Here is a 16,541-nt window from a genome sequence, read left to right as displayed (position 1 = left end):
TGCCTCCCACAATTTACTCAATTATAAATTAAAGGTGGTTTAAAAGTATATTTCTGAGCTCACTGTATTGGCATTTAATAAAATTGCATTGCCAAGGTCAAAGTCTGGAATTCTAATCTAAATTGTCTTCATTTGTACATGCTGAATCAAACTGTTCACGCACGCACACACACACAGAGTGGGCTAGTTGACTTGAAGAACTGAAAACACTTTATTTTGCCCTGCTGGGCAGCATTGGACTGGGAGACTTGATCAGCTGGGTGACTGTGGGCAAGAAAAACAAATTATGCCTTTTTGGACCAAGACTAGCCACCTACAAGGTAAGGCAGAATACAGGATAGTGTCCAAGGCCTTTGCCAAGACATCGGTTGGAAGATTTCATGGAAACTACAAGCAGAGGACAAGGTGAGGGTAGGAGGGGGCTCAAGGGTGTGGAGATTGGTTTATTTTTTCTGTTCCCAGTGGCATCTCTTATACAAGACCATCCCCCATCTACCATGCCGCCTGTTGGCTTCTGGTGTCTGCCCGTCCAGTAGGGTCCACGTTCAGCTGAATGTCCCCCCCCACCCAGGTCTTCCCTGATCACTGCAGCATGTGCCAGTCACTCTTGCTTGGAACTCGCTCATTTCCTGAACTCCTTTAGTCATTCATTAAGCATGCCATACCATTTTGGAATGTTTTTCTGACACTTCAGTCATTTTGCCTCTAAATTTTATCTTTAAGGAAGAGACCAGCAACCAAAAAAATGATATATGTATATATAGACTTTAAGGACACCTTAACTTGGTCTGCGTCCTGCTCTGGAGTCTCTCTTTGCAGAGCTCCAGGGGCCAGTCAGGCAACAAGGCAGCCCCGCCTGGCTCTACCAATGTAGAGTCATCTTCTCTGCCTGCTCTGGAATGCAGGCAGGGCAGGTATGAATAAGCATACTGCATTAGTTTTTTAGTGCTGCTTAGGTGACCACAGACTTAGTGCCTTAAAACAACACGTCTGTTGCTTTAAAGCTCTGGAGTTCAGAAGTCAACTGAGTCAGCAAGACTGGCGTCTTCGGAAGGCTCCAGGGCAGAATCCATTTCCTTGCCTTTTCTAGTTTCCAGAGGCTTCCTGCATTCCTGAGTTCAAGGCCCCACCTCAGTCCACACTGTTTCCTTTGTCACTATCTGTTGCTCTGTCTCTGACCTTCCTCTTTCAAGGACACTTGAGACTCCTTTGGGCCTACTCCGATAATCCAGGAGAATCTCCCCATCTCACAACTCTTCATTGCTTCCACAAAGTCCCATTTGCCATTCTAAGGAACACAGTCACAAGGATTAGGATGTAGACATTTGTGTGTGTGTGTGTGTGTGCATGTGTGGTGGGGAAGGGGAGGCATATTTTACCTACCATATATATTTTCTGTGGATGTCAGCACCGCCCCCCCCTGTGAAATGGAGACACTGCTCTCCTCCTCACAGGATCATAGAGGGGGCTGAGTGAGGTAATGTGTGTATGTGACTTTCCAGACCTGTGCCTGGCACATTGGGGGCCATCAGTTCTGGTCACTGTTCTCTCCTGAGTGGTCTGTTGTGAGCTAGAGGTTGGGCACTCTGACTTCTACCTCTTTCTAACCCTTTAACTTCTAGCTAGTGCTGGACCTTGAGTAGAAAATCAATAAATGTAATAAATAATTACCTTGATCGATGGGAGTGCTTGCATATAATAAAAGCTCTCAAATGATTTGTTGTTTGTTTGTTTATTTTGTTAGCAATGGGTGGGATAGAGAACCTTTGATTAAATGCTATTATTTGTCAGACACAAAATATAAATTTGGATTCTTCTGCTACACTTTTACCCCATTACCCTAGACACTAGTGGGAGAGAGGAATTAGTTCACAATACAGTTTAAGGAGGGGGTAGGAATCTTGCTGTCATGGACTTTTCTTCTTAGTCTGGAAACTTCTTGGTTTCCCGGGGTGCAGCTGACTGCTCTCTCTGCAACTGAAAAATCTCTCAAAAGGCCCTGTCCAGTTAGGTTGCACAAAGCCAGTCTTATTATTTAGAGAGCACACAATGCCCCCTCACATGGGGCACAGAGAGGAAGGAATTTTTTAAAAGCCAATTCCAGTCCCCTGGAGCTGCAAACTGCCCTCAGGGCAAAGAAGGCTGCAGAATAATTGGGAGGAGTCTGGCAGGGGAGAGGCCCACGCAAGTTAAAGCTGCATCTCTCTATATCCAGGGATGTGACGTCACTTTTTAAGCATTTCCCTTTGGGACAAACCTGTATGTCAAGATAAACAATTAAATAATATGCAAGGGCCGAATCGGGAACTGCAGCCTCAGCCTGAGAAAATAATACCGGGGAACGTCAGCCTGTCTGCCGCGGCCGAGCAGAGGAGACAGGTCCCTACAGTTCTGTGAGAGAAACGGGTCAGGGTGGAGACGCTATGTGTTTGGAATGTGCTTCAGGCCCCTTATACTCGGTAGGTTCACGCTTTTTCAAGCTAATAAGGTGGCAACAGACCTTACCTCATTCTTCCATCAAACTGCAGTACAATGGTCCCAGGATCCCTGCATGCAAATATGGATAGTGAATGGGGTGAAAGAGGGAGGGTCCTGAGACCAGACCCCAAAACTGTGAGGGAGGATTGTCAGAGGGGAGCAGACCATTGCATGGGGCAGGGAAGGCCAAGGGACACTCAGGTAAACACACCTGGTCATAATGTTCTGAACTACTAGTACAAGGGGGTTGAACTTGTCTAAGGACTTTTGGGGGACAAGGGGGAGGCATTGTTTGTATACCATGTGACCAGAGTATAGAATTCATGGTCCCAAGTGCTGGCTGAATGGTCTTACTGTCTCGTCTTCTGTCTAGACAGAGCAGGCCTGCAGGGTCTGGGGAGTCGGGCTGCCTGAAGTCACGTATTTCAGAGCCCAGAGCAAATCCCAGCAGTAATACCTGGGAACAGAGCCACTGGTGCCCAGGGCAAGCAGCCCAGACCAGGCCTCGGGTCACCAACATTCTAGGCAAGAGAACGGTGAGTCAGGTGAATACACAAGAGCATCTGTACCCAGGGAGCTAAGGAGTACAGGGTGAGGGCCCTGGTTAGAAGCTGTGGCCTCAGGGAAACTCCTGAGCATCCATGTGCAGAGGCTCCTGGGATCCATATCTAGGTCCCCCTTAGAGCATTTGTATGTAGGGAACCCTTTCCTTAGGGCGTAAGGTCATAGCGTGGGAGTGGAGGCTCAGAAATATTTTGGGCAGATTGCCTTTTCAGAAAAACTGAGACACACTAGGCCAAGTAGGGGGCTGTACTTTAGGAACCTTTGCCATTAAAGAGAGGGTGGTCTTTGAGTCCAACCTTGTCTAATTCCTGTGCCAGGCCAGCCCTCTCCCCTGCCTGCCCTCCCACCCCCATAGAGGGCTGGTCAGTATATGCTCCTAGGCAGAAGGCTTGTTATACCTTTCCTGGGTAGGGAAGAAGCAAATCCTACTCTAAGAAGCCCCACCGGGGGTCTCAGTGCTAGATAAGGGCTGAGGGAAGCTTGGTGCTCATACACCGTGACAGAGGAGGTTGTCAGATTTAGCAAATAAAATAAAGGACACGTGATTAATTTGAATTTCAGAAAACAATGAATAATTTTTTGTATATGTATATTCTAAACATTGCAAAAGACATACTTTTACTGAAAATTATTATTTTTTTCTGAAATGTCAGCTTAATGGGGCATCCTGTTTTTATTGGGCCACCCTATTACAGAGGCCCCTGTACAACAGCTGACCTGAGACAAGCCCAGGTGCAAGGTCAACGCAAATCAGGCAGGTGTCTTCCTTCGACCTCTAGGAAAGCCCCTTCCCTTTTAAAAAAGATTTTATTTTTAGAGAGAGGGGAAGGGAGGGAGAAAGAGAGGGAGAGGAAACATCAGTGTGTGGTTGCCTCTCGTGCATGCCCCCTACTGGGCACCTGGCTCAGAAACCAGGCTTGTGCCCTGACTGGGCATTGAACTGGTGACCCTTTGGTTCTCAGGCCAGTGTTCAATCCTCTGAGCCACACCAGCCAGGGTGGAAAGGCCCCCTTTTAAAGTCTGATTCTGAGTCAGCAGAACAAGTGTATGTATTGAAAAAAGTATCATTTGACTTAGAACTTCTTCGGATTTAATTTGGAGTCCACTCGCTAAAGCGCCACCCCCCAATGGGCCTCAAGCAGCTTGGTGAGTACATGCAAGCAGAGGGGCAGACGAAGCCCGGCACAGCCACAGCACGTGGAAACCCCATCGTTTCATGGCTTTCGGGAAGTTTGCTTGCCGATCTCTCTCTCTGGCTGCTATTCCAGACTCTCCTCGGAGAAATACGCTGCCAGAGAAAGCCAGACTGCTCTCCCTGGGTCAGGAATTCCAGGCTGAAGTGACCCAGCCGCAGCAGGCCAGCGTGACAGCCTGTCGGTTTCTGGGTTGTGTTCCTCATCAATCACGCCTGCCTTTTCTTCACATCGGACTTTATTTGCTCATGATGCAGTCTGAGCGACTTTCTTCAGTGTCTACAGGGAACCGTCTTCTTGGTCTTGGAGGAAACTATTGTCAATCCAAGCCTTTAGCTTCTATTTCTGCCCATCTGAGAGTAAACCTCTGGGTTCTCTCCAAATTCTCTGTAGTACTTTTATCCTCTGCTCTCATTTTGGCTGTAGCCACATTTACCTTCTTGCTGTTCCTTGAGTGGCTCCTCCCACCCAAGGGCATCTGGAATGGTCCTTCCCCAGGTCTCCCTACTGCTGCTTCTCTTCACCTCCTCCGGTCTAATCTCTCTCTCTCTCTCTCTCTCTCTCTCTCTCTCTCTCACTGACCTCATTGGTTTATGAAAAAAAAAAACAAAACAAAACACCAAACAAAAAACAAAACCCTCATAGCACTTATCACTGCTGTGATTTTCCAGTTTATGTGTTTGTTCATTTATTAATTATGTCTCTCTCATCTGGAATGGAAGCCTCAGTCTTAGGATAGTGCCTGGCGCATAGTATGTGCTCCACGAATGTTGCAAAGAGGCGAGTGGCTCTCCGGAAGGACTGGAGGAGAACATAGAGCTTCCCCGCGGTGCCTTCCCTCCCTCTGGGGCTCTGGCCGTCCGCCACACCCACGAGATGAGAGCACAGCCCCAGCAGGGCAGTGTTCTGACTGTTTTGCATATACAGATAAGAAAACAACTGAAACTTGGTCCTCCCTCTATGGAGATAAAAACAAAGTGGTATTTTATTCAGGAAGAATGCGTGTAATAACAGTAATCTGAAAATAATGATATCTATGAGGTCCTTGGCAAAGCCACCCAGGAAAAGAAAAACAATAGATGTGAAAGCTTCAGTGAGTCATAACACCACCTTTCAGCCTCCAACTGCCCTGGAACCAGACGCAGATAAACTGGTTTCCTCGGCTCTAGACTCGGTGGGACGTGCCCCTTTGTATTCCTAGCGCCAATTGCACATTCTCCAGATAATGGTGAGGCATTGGCTTTCCTTCAAAACTCTCAACTGTGCAGAGGAGCAACGAACGGGATTCCTCATTGGCTTCTTAAGGTTGAAACAAACATAGCTCCCTTCCTGGGCCTGCCCGCCGGGTTTCATCCTTCCTCTGGCCGTCTACAGAAAACTGTTGGCTGGACCAGCGTTTGCCAAAGATGGCCTGTGGACCACCCGCATCAGGATTATTCAAAGCTTCTTTATAATGCAGACTTTGGGGACTCATGTGACTTTATTCTCCTGGGTGGAGCCAGGGATCTGCGTTTTTTTAGTGACTCCACACTGCGAGAGGTTTCTCAGGCTCACGGGGGTTTGTGGGTCACTGGGTTCTAGCTGCCGTGTGGCCCCCACCTTTCCCTGCTGCTGGCGTCATCACTCGGCTTCCTGGGGGTGGGGGCTGAGGTGGGGCGTCTCTTCTTCCCAGTGCAGTCCTGAGAGCAAGGGTTACATTGGACATTCCCCTCCTTTTTGTGTGTCACCTGTAGTGTCTAGTTCAGCGATTTTCAGCGTCTTCATCTCATGGCACTCATAAACTAATTACCAAAATTCTGCAGCATACCAAAAATGTATTTTTTGCTGATCTTACACAAAAAAATAGACAATTTTGATTCATTCGCATCGGATGGCTATTGTTGTGTTGGTTGTTGTCTTTTTTTTGGGGGGGGGCACTCTAAGGGGAAAGAAGCCAGTGCCCTGACTACGTAGTCAGGTATTGCATGTTTTAAAAATTCTTGCAGCATGCCGGTTGAAAGTCTCTGGTCTGGTTTATTGCACTGTTTGCTGTGTTCAGAAAGTTATTTATTGAATGAGGGACACGGAATCATTTCCCTTTGCTTAGAACTTGTTCAAAGAAACATTTCCCCGAGAAGATTGGATCATGAATTTGTCAGTTTGATGTTTAAGACAAATAGACTTCTGTGAGTTTGAGGATTGCTCTCCTGAACAAATGTGTTTAGTCAAAGCCCCCCAAAGGACAACAAAGGACATGTTCTGGGTAAAACTGTCTAACTCAAAAGCTAGAGGCCGTCTTTGCTCTTTCCTGGAACCACTGTCTGAAGAGACTTGTGAAGATCTCAGGATAAGGGAGGCCCTGGGTAAGCAGGTGCACATGCGTGAGGGTGTGGATGAGGGGCGCTAGAAGGCCTCCCGACCAGTTGTTCCAGGTGGCCGCTGCTCAGCAGTACCTCGTGCCTGGCGATGGGGGAGCAGTGGGATAGTAAGGTACCCAGGGGTAGTGGTGGAGGGCACCTAGGGCAAACGTTACCTCTTTCCTAGTCTTGCTCAGAGTTGCTTCTGAGGCATAGCCCACGAAGAGGCTGCATCACTAATGTGGAGCTGAGAGTGGTGGGAATGAGAAGGAGGGTAGTGGAGGTTGGAGCACAGAACTCCAGACTCTCAGAGCTGGATCTAACCTAACTTAGTTCAACCTGCCTCTACAATTGGGGACTTGATTTACAGTCTTCTGGAGATCCCGTGCGAACTGTCCCTGGGAGAGGCTGCTTGCTGCCGTGCAGTCAGTTCAGGGGTTGGAAAGTACTTGCATGGGCTGAGCCGCAATCTACCTCCTTGAGGCTTTCTGCCCTTTGCTTGTAATCCTTCCTTTTCTATGCTACTTTTGTTTTTAGACTCTACTTCCTGACAGGTATTTATATGTATAACGAGAGCTCTTGTGTCCTCCCTCTGTTATAGCTTCTGCAGGTTGAACTTTCTGAATGACTCCTACTTCTTCCCTTATGACTTGGTCCCCTGCCCCCTCTTTCTTTGGCTCATTGACTTTCTGATGTCAATCAGTCCCTCCCTCCCTCTCTGTGTCTGTAGATGACACTGTCGTCTCCTCAGTCACCCAGGCTTGAACAGCGGACTCAGCCCTGCCTCCTCTTTCTTTCCTACCTTCAAGCTGTGGGGCGTTGTGGGGAGGTGGTGGTGGAGCACTTTTACACACCTTGTGTCAGTTTTTGTTGTGGAGACTCCCGAGGGAGAAAGTAGGATGGTATGTGGTGTAAGCCTGAGGTAGGTCATGCTTAAGGCTTGACTCCCTCAAGGAAAGTCTGGGCACGCACCGACCTGCCCACCATGGCTGAGGTGAGGTGACATGGACAATCAGAGTGACTGCTGTCCAAAATCTTTCACCTGCTTAAAACTTTGCAAAGGTTTTTTTTTTTTAATTTTTAATTGCTTTTGGATGAGTTTAGATTTATTTTGGCATAAAAGACCCTTCCTGATCTGGCTCAGTGCATCTCTCCAGCTCATCTCCTGCCGTTCCCTGAAGGACACCTTGGGCTTCAGCCATTCTGCATGTTCCATGTTTCTCCAGCAGAACTTCTTACATTAAGCGTTTGGTTTGGCCTCTTGGTAAGGGGCGACCCATTAGAGCTTCTGGCAGCTGTAGTGGTGAGGGTAAGCTTAGATTTTAAACTCATATTGGACTAAGTTTATATTTTTAAAGGGTCAAGCTGGTCTGAGCTTGGAGGATGAATGAGAAGAAAGTGAAGCAATGAAAGAAGTTCATTGTGGCTGAACTTGATCCTGAGGGCAATGAGGAAGCCAGAAGTGTGTTTTAAGCAGAGCGGGAAAGCCATCACGTTCACACGTTAGACGACTCTGGCTGTAGGATGAAGCACAGATTTGAGGGTGACTCATTTGGGGAGGGGATGTGGGAAGAGTCAAAGATCATGTTCCAGTGTCAAGCCTGGGTCAATGGGTAGATAGCAGTGCCATTCCGTGACCTAGACGTCCAGGAATGAAGAACAGGGGAGATGGGAGGTAGTGAATTAAGCTGGTTTTGGTTAGTCGGGATTTGAGATACCTTTGGGGCATCCAGATGGGGTTGTCTGGAAGTCTGTTCAAGAGAGAAAACAGGGCTGGAGATATAGATTTAAGAGTCATTAAAGAATATAATTGGTCTAGCCCTGAGAAAGTGTTTGTTGAGAGCAAGGAGGGCTTCAGGCTGAGCTCTAAAGAACACCAGCATTTACACATGAGAAGCCCATAGAAAAGGCTGAGGAGGAGAGGCCAGAGAGGGGGGAGGTGACCAGGGTGGGGCATGTCCTGAAAATTAAAGGAAGAGGCTGTGTCAAGTGCTGCTGAAAGTTCCAATGAGATGAAGACAAAGCAGTTTGCCGGCATTAGTAAACGAGCAGATAGTCGGTGATGTAGGCGAGAAAGGCTTCTGCGGGTGCTGGTGTCAGAAGCTGGTTGCAGTGGTTCAAGGAGTTAGTAAGAGCTGAAGAGCTGGAGATAAGGAGTGCAGACACATTTTGTTTTTAAAGAAGTTTGGCTGGGAAGGAGAGGAGAGGCCAGGAGCTTGAGTGATCATTGAAAAATAATCTTGGGAAACACTGAAGCGTGTTTAAAGATTAATGTGAAGGGTCCTGTAGAGAGGGCCATACTGATCTCACTGTGGAGGGAGAGGAAGAGCCGTGTGGTGGCGATGTCTTGGGGTTGGGGGAGGGGATGTAGGGATGGGATGCTGAGCAGGCTTCCCAAGGAGGAGGGACAACCCTGCCATGGTAACAGGAGGAGAGAAGGAGACATGGACCAGTGAGGGTGCAGGGAGAAAATGATGGGAATTAGGTGATTTATTTTACTTTGAGAAGAAGGAAGATCACCTGATGAGGTTTGGGGAGGGCAGGGGCAGGTGTAGCCACCCAGGTCTGAGGAGCATATAGAAGGTTTAAACAGCTGCATCAGGGAACGAGATCGTTGCTGAGGGGAATCATGGGGCTCTGGGTGGCACAGAAGGCTCAACTGACTTTTGACGACCTCTCAATAGTCTTTCTATGTGGAGGTGATCTTTGCCCCTCTCTCTGACACTCGCATCATGTCTCGAATTATCTGTACTTCTCTCAGCAGGCTTATCACTTGCTAACTCTTTGTACAGTTAGTTACACGTGGGCCTCTGAGCTCTCCTACCAGACGAGCTCCACAAAGGCGGGCTTTGTCTTTCTATTACTCGCAGCCCTGTGACATCTCATGGCACATGGAAGGGGATCAAAAAAACATTTGTAGAATAAGTGAGTATGGCCTGACCCCGTGGAAGACAGCAGGACACTTACTCTGTGATCTGGCGAATGTATATTTAGAGAGCAGAGCTCTACCTAGCGTGCTCTGACATTGAGACGTGTAGCTGGAAATATAGATTTGGGAGCCATTAGAGTTTCTAAGTGGCCAAGTTCAGAGGAATTTAACTCTGATGTCCTACTATCATTTAGATGCTCCAAGGTTCATGACACCCAATTATTGAATCCCAGGGCCCTTGGAGCGGCATTCTCACCGCTACCAGATACATACCCTCTTTCATTAAAACATATTTCATCCTGGCTGGTGTAGCTCAGTAGATTGAGCGCGGGCTGTGAACCAAAGTGTCGCAAGTTCGATTCCCAGTCAGGGTACATGCCTGGGTTGCAGGCCATGACCCCCAGCAACCGCACATTGATGTCTCTCTCTCCCTCTCTTTCTCCCTCCCTCCCTCTCTAAAAATAAATAAATAAAATGTTTAAAAAAACATATTTCATAACTCCCACTTTACTTTCTGGAGGTGAAATTCATTGATAACATAACTCACCTTTTACATATAATTTTCAAGTTAATGTTAGACCCTAATGTAACAAAAAGAAGCAAATAAAGTCATTTATTATAATAAAGCAATACTTTTTTTTCAATGCTCAGATCTACGTAATCAATAAGAGAGCTTCTTAAGCTTTTATGTTTGAGACACATCTGGAGGTCTCATTAAAATCTAGATCCAGATTCGGTAGATGCAAGGTGGGGCCTGAAATTCTTCCTCTAACAAGGATGCTGGTCGATGCAGCTGGTAGATGCAGATGCTGCTGGCCTGTGGACCACCCTTGAGTAGCAAGAACTAGGGCTCACAAGGAAGTACGCAGATGCTTTCCTCATCCTATAACAGATGCATTTGGATTTAAGACAAGTAGACAACATTTTCTTTGGAGTGGCATTTTGAAATAAGACATGCATATATAATGGTTATGTTATATAAATGTATATAAAATTGTTGTGAATGTGCAGTTGCATGGGCAGATTTATTCAGGTGTGTCCTATTGGTGACTCAGATACCAGGGCGTGATTTTTGGAAATAGTGGCTAACTCAGGGAAAAGTTTTGTGAAAAACAAAGTAAATCTTTCCACAATTTCCCCCACTGTAGCTTCGTTATTGGATAATTCAGTGTACATTGAGACTGTGCGAAAAGTATTTTGTGTTTATATGTAAGACATAGTTAGGCTCCAGTCTCAGAAAACTGTAAGTAGAATTTTCACCCGCACCCATACCTGACTTCACAGTCAGGTGTGACCATGTTTCTCATATGTCGCGCACAGAAAGCCCACATCTCTCTGTCCCTGCCCAAAAAGGTCAGTGTTGCTTCCCAGTCACTGACACACACGTGCATGTCCCCTAAAGCTTTCAGAGAACCACTGAGAACCACTGACCCAGAGGGACTGAGGAAGAAGAGCAACTGCAGGTGGGAGCTTCCAGAAGCACGTTGCATCAGAGCCCACTGCCGTGAGCAGGTGTCTGTCCCTGGGAAGGAGCCCCCACCAGACCGCATCCACTGAGTTGAGTCTGCAAATCCGTGAGTGCTGAGTGGACACGAATGGCTCATGTTCTGTATGGTAGAGGAGACAGAAGCTGCACATGTTCCCAACATAAGATGTTTTCAAGATGCTCCCCGAGACATAATCATGCATCTCTCTAGGCACGGATTAGCACCGATGATGTTTCAGCTATGACAGTCGAATACAACAAAGTTGCAGCCTTGCTGTTCTTGCTCCTCCTGGAGAAGACACAGAAGTAGATGAGGTGGGCCTGGCTCTGCCTGTCTGCTGGCTCTTCTCCAGCTTGTCGCCAGCAGGCCTCTCCACACTCACTCCGTTTGTTAATTTGCTTGTAACTTTGCTTTTGTTGTTTCTAGAACCTCTGTAAAGTCTCAGCACTCTCTGTTCCATGCCTAGGATGTTCTCCTGCATTCTCACCCAGTTTAAATGACCCTTCCCCAGGGGAGCCCTCCCGGACCCCCAAGATGGGGTCGCATATGATCCTTCCTGTCATACTTCCATATGACCTTGAACTTCTCCTTTCTAGCTCTGACCACACCTACTAAATAGTGATTTCTACTTAAAGTCGGCTTTTCCCATCTAGACGGGAACTAGTCCCCTTTTCTAGCACATGCTTGACACCAGGCAGACTCTCAATACTTGTCTGATAAAGAGATTTTATTTATTCATTTTCATAAGTAATAAAGAATGTATGAGCTAGGAGTCTATGGTAGGTTGAGCTAAACTACAAAACACAGTGAGGCACAGTGAGTTCTGAAAGAAGGAAGGAATTCTGGGGTGTGGAGGAGTTTACAAGCAATCATATAACCAGCGGCTCGACTTGCTGTAGTTCTGCCGGGTGCCGTTTGAGTACATTACACACACCGTGTGTGTGTGTGTGTGTGTGTGTGTGTGTGTGTGTGTGGCCACCGAGAGCGGGAAGAAGGGATGTGCAGGCAGGATGAGAGCAGCTCCAGAGAACTAGACGCAGGGGCCCAGCAGGTGCAGATCAGTGTACCTGCTGGTGAGTCGGAAGCAGCACTGAGGCTTTTGTCCCATTGGGAAGTGAATTCACATTAAGGCAGGGCCCTGGCTCGCTTTCCAACGTCCATTGTTTTTGGACTTTAGAGCAGTTTATTAAGTCCCTTCACCTTCCATTGCCTCATCTGTCAATGGGAACATTACCTATCTCAGCTATTAGCTAGGATGGTTGAAATGCGCTGGTCCGGCAAGGCCTTTGTGGATGGTAAATTACTATGCACGTGTTTGAGTTGCTTTACCATCATTCGGTCCTAAGCAGGCTTCTCCACACTGCCTGAGATGCTCCTAGAAACACCGGAGACGGCCCACAGGCTGCAGCACTCAGCTGCAGTTGTCGAGCCCCTGCTGCGTGCGCCTTCTGGGCCCTGAGAATGCAGGGTGAACAGAGCAAAGCAGGTGGTGGTCAGCGCTGTGGAGCCATTGAAAGCAGGGTAAGAGGTTTGAGAAGGATGGAGGTGGGGACAGTGCTATCTCAGCTCAGGCTGTCAGGGAGTAGTGACCATTGAGCAGATACCTGACAAGGTGAGCAAATGCGCCATGCAGATAGTGTCAGGACTCGTGGGGAGGTTGTTATTTAACTTCATCCTTTCAGTAATCCCGAAAGGCAGATTTTTAAAAAAAGATTTTATTTATTTTATTTTTAGACAGAGGGGAAGAGATGGAGAAAGACAGAAAGAGAAACATCAATGTGTGGTTGCTCCTTATGTGCCCCCTACTGGGGACCTGGCTCACAACCCAGGCACGTGCCCTGACTAGGAATTGAACTCACAGCCCTTTGGTTCACAGGTCAGCGCTCAGTCCACTGAGACACACCAGCCAAGGCCAGAAAGGCAGACATTTTTGTGTAGGAGGGAACAGATGCAAGGAGAAGTGAAGCACGGTACTAACACAGCTGTGTGTGCTGGGCCGGGCCGGTGCTCTCCACGCTGCTCTCCGCCCCCATCTCGCCCGGCCCCTCTCCCGTCCTCCTCTCCCTCTCCCCATCATGATCCCACGGTTCTTTCTTCCACAGTCTCTGCAGTTCTCTTAAGTAATGGACAAAGAGGAGAGGGACTAAAGAAAACGGGTGTCTTGATGTACACATATTCTCACCAAGGATGTCAATCTTTAATTCTAAATGTGCCCATTTCTCTCCATTTCCCTGCCGCCTTCCTGATGCGGGCTATCACCATGCCTTGCCAGCAGAGTCTCCAAATTGCTCTCTGCTTCCAATTCATTCTCTGAGCAGCAGCCCGGGTGATCTTTAAACATGTAAATTGGATCATGTCACTCTGCGCTTAAAACCCTCCAGTGGCTTCCCACATGCACTCAGAATAAAATTTAAGCTTCTCATCCTGACTCGAGTCTGGCACGATCCGGCCCCTGCCTGCCTACCTTTCTCACCTCGTCTTGGCCTGCCTTCCCCCTTGTGCACTCACTCTCAGTTGAGTTTCTCAAACATGTCATGCTCTTCCCTGACTTTGTACCTAGCTAACTTTTCTTCATTACTGAGTCTTCAAATGAAATGTCACCCTGTGAAGATAAGCCAGCCCTAGTCACCAGCTTGAGACAAGTCTTGCCTGTTACTCTCTTTCAGCCTCTGGAGCCTGAAAAACTAAGAAAACACGAGGGCAGAGACTGGCGATGGGAGGCCGGCTTCTCCATGGCCCCAGGGGTCCTGCCTCCTGGTTTCAGCCTCTTGTGTAATTCCCTCCCCTGAAGTGTCATCCAACCTCAGTGGTTTGATTTGATTTGATTTGAATCAGGAGAATACGGCAAAAGTGAGAAGATGTCAATTAAGTAACAAAAGACTGTGACCTTTGCCTTGCTGGGAGACTATTCTGGGCTCACACACTGTGATGAAGCAATTTTCCATACTGGAGAGACCCGTGTAGCCAGGGACTGGGGGCAGCCTCTGGTCAATATCCATCAAGGATCTCAGGCCCTCAGTCCATGCCCTCAGGAAACAGGGCTTGTTGCTGAGTTCAGAAGCAGATGCCTCCCCAGATGAGTGATCCGGGAAAACCACAGATTCTGGGCTGACACCTTGGCTGCAGCCTTGTGAGAGGCTATGAGGCAGAAGACCCAGCTACGCCGTGCTTGGTTTCTGACCCACAGGAACTGTGAGATCGTCTGCGTGTGTTGTTTAGGCTGCTTACTTTTGGGATAATTTGTCACTCAAAAATAGATGACAGGTATTCTGTCTCATGACCGTTTCTTTGCGATGCCTTGGACATCCTGGGCAGGTTGAGAAGGGAGAGTCCACAACTACCACTATTGAGCGTCTAATCCCGTGAATCTCCGCCCATACAGACTGTCTCTTCCAAGCTGCACCCCAAACTCTGAAGAGGCCTGTTGACTTCCTGAAAAGCTACTTTTAAGCAAATGACCTTGCCTATGACCTTTGACTTTTCTGAAGGCTACCTCTTCACCCTCCGAAGATTGGGTGGTCTTTCAATAAGACACCCAGCACGCGTCGTTTCTGACAGCGCATGAGTTCTCCGACTGCACGAACAAGCCCGCCCTTTTCCCCGGTTCCCAGGGATGCCACACTCATGTGATAATGCCCCCAAAATGAAAAATTCATGGTTTGTGAGCGCACTTCATGAATATACAGGATGCCATATAACATAACATAAATGTTTTCTAATAGAATTAATACACTTTCCGAGCAGTTCAGCTTGAGGCAATTATTGCACTTCCTGGGAGATACAAATTACTTTGCCCTCAGCCTCATGCCAAATAACCCCCTTAGTAAGACACACACTAATTACCCAGAAATACACTGCCTGCCATAGCTCATTGACTAATTGACAGTCAGTTTAAAACTTCAGCAAAATACCTTAAAACTTAGGAGTCGCATTTAGCAAGGACGCTGGTTTTGTTTATCTCCTCGTTTCGGCCTGCCTCCCTGGCAAAGGTGTAGCCTGGGCTGTACGTAATGGCTGAGCAAGCTTATTATTGTGATCCATGGTGAAAGAACAGTACTCCGTCACCTCACACAGCATTTTCATCCCTCCTTTCTGTGATTCTATTAAGAACAATTACAATATTATGTCTGCTAATGTGGTACAAAAATAGTATGCAACTGTGTATGTAATAGTTATTGCTAGTGTGGCCTGTTAAGCTCAGGGTGCAGCCACCGACGACTCCTTTCTCGTTCTTTTCTGCGATGTGGCCTTGCCACGCTCTGAGCCCCTTACGCTCTGGTCCAAGCACATGCGCCCACTGAGTTCCTGCTGTACCTACACGTGTTCCTCCTGCCTCGCAAGGGCGTTGTGAGCAAAGGCCACATCCTTGGTAATCCTCACTGTATTCTTTCTATTTACAAATCACTGTTAGATACCTAATTTCTTGATGAAGCTAGCTGAGCCCAACTCTGCCTTAATCCCATTTCTAATCACCTCATTTATTCCAGGAGTTGACATATTACTATAAACCTGTGTTTCCAATCTTGTAGGGAAAGTACATCCGAATTTCAAACAACTGATTTGAAATCGAATATTTGGGACGTGAATCTTTCACACACTAGAGACTGCTGTTATGGGTTATGCAGAACAAACCTGCAGGAACAGAGAGTTATAGGAGGGACAATTGCTGTGAGATTGTGGGACTGGCATTTCGTCCGGTTGCAACCGCAGAATATCCAACCAGGAGTGGCTTGAACAGTTAGGGAGTTATTTCTCTGGGAGAATGAGACTTCCAAAGGGGCTGAGAAGTTAGGGGCTGGTGTCGTGGCTCGGTGACAATCTCAAAGACCAGCTCCTTCTGCTTTTCTCCTCTTCCGTCTCTTGTGTGTGGCTGGTTGCCTCATGCTCTGGAGGTGGCGGCTGTAGGAGAAGTGGGGAGGGGTATGCACCGGCTGTAACTAATGCTTCCATCAGGAAAGCACAAGCTCCGCCCCAAACCTTCATCAGGCTTTGCTTAGGTGCATGAGCTAAAACTGTGTTACACTGGCCACGCTTGGCTAAAAGGGAGGCCTGGAAACACCTGGGCACAGTGCTGTCCCTGAGAGATCAGGGTTTGTTAGCGAGGGGTAAGTGAGCCCTGGAGGGGGCCATGAGTCTCATGTAGATGGGGAAGGGCTGAGAGAAGGGGGCTACCTGAGCTGGAATGTGAAAGATGGAGACAGGCGACCTTCAGAAGGAGACAGGAAGGAAGAAGGGATCTTGGGTAGCATCACAGTGAGAGTAACTTTGGGAGACAGTTGCACGCCTGGGAGCCTGGGAGAATACTGCTCCAGGAAAAGTTTGTTCTGGGAAGTTGGAAAAAAGTCGGTCCACTGAGGCATGTCCTGTTCCCGGAGGAACCTCCCACCCTCCCTCATCCTTGGCACATCTCCCCCTCATGCTGCCTTCCCAGGGCTTCCTTGGTCAGACTCACATGGACTTTGATCAAAGAAAACAGAATCTTTGGGGGATTCTGCTCCTCACATGTTGATCTTTTCCCTAAAGGCAGTGATTTCCAACCTTGGCTACACATTGC

This window comes from Phyllostomus hastatus, unplaced genomic scaffold (assembly GCF_019186645.2).
Source record: "Phyllostomus hastatus isolate PE091 unplaced genomic scaffold, TTU_PhHast_1.1 phas_contig_58, whole genome shotgun sequence".
Taxonomy (NCBI): Eukaryota; Metazoa; Chordata; class Mammalia; order Chiroptera; family Phyllostomidae; genus Phyllostomus; species Phyllostomus hastatus.
Note: the sequence above shows the minus strand (reverse complement) of the source record.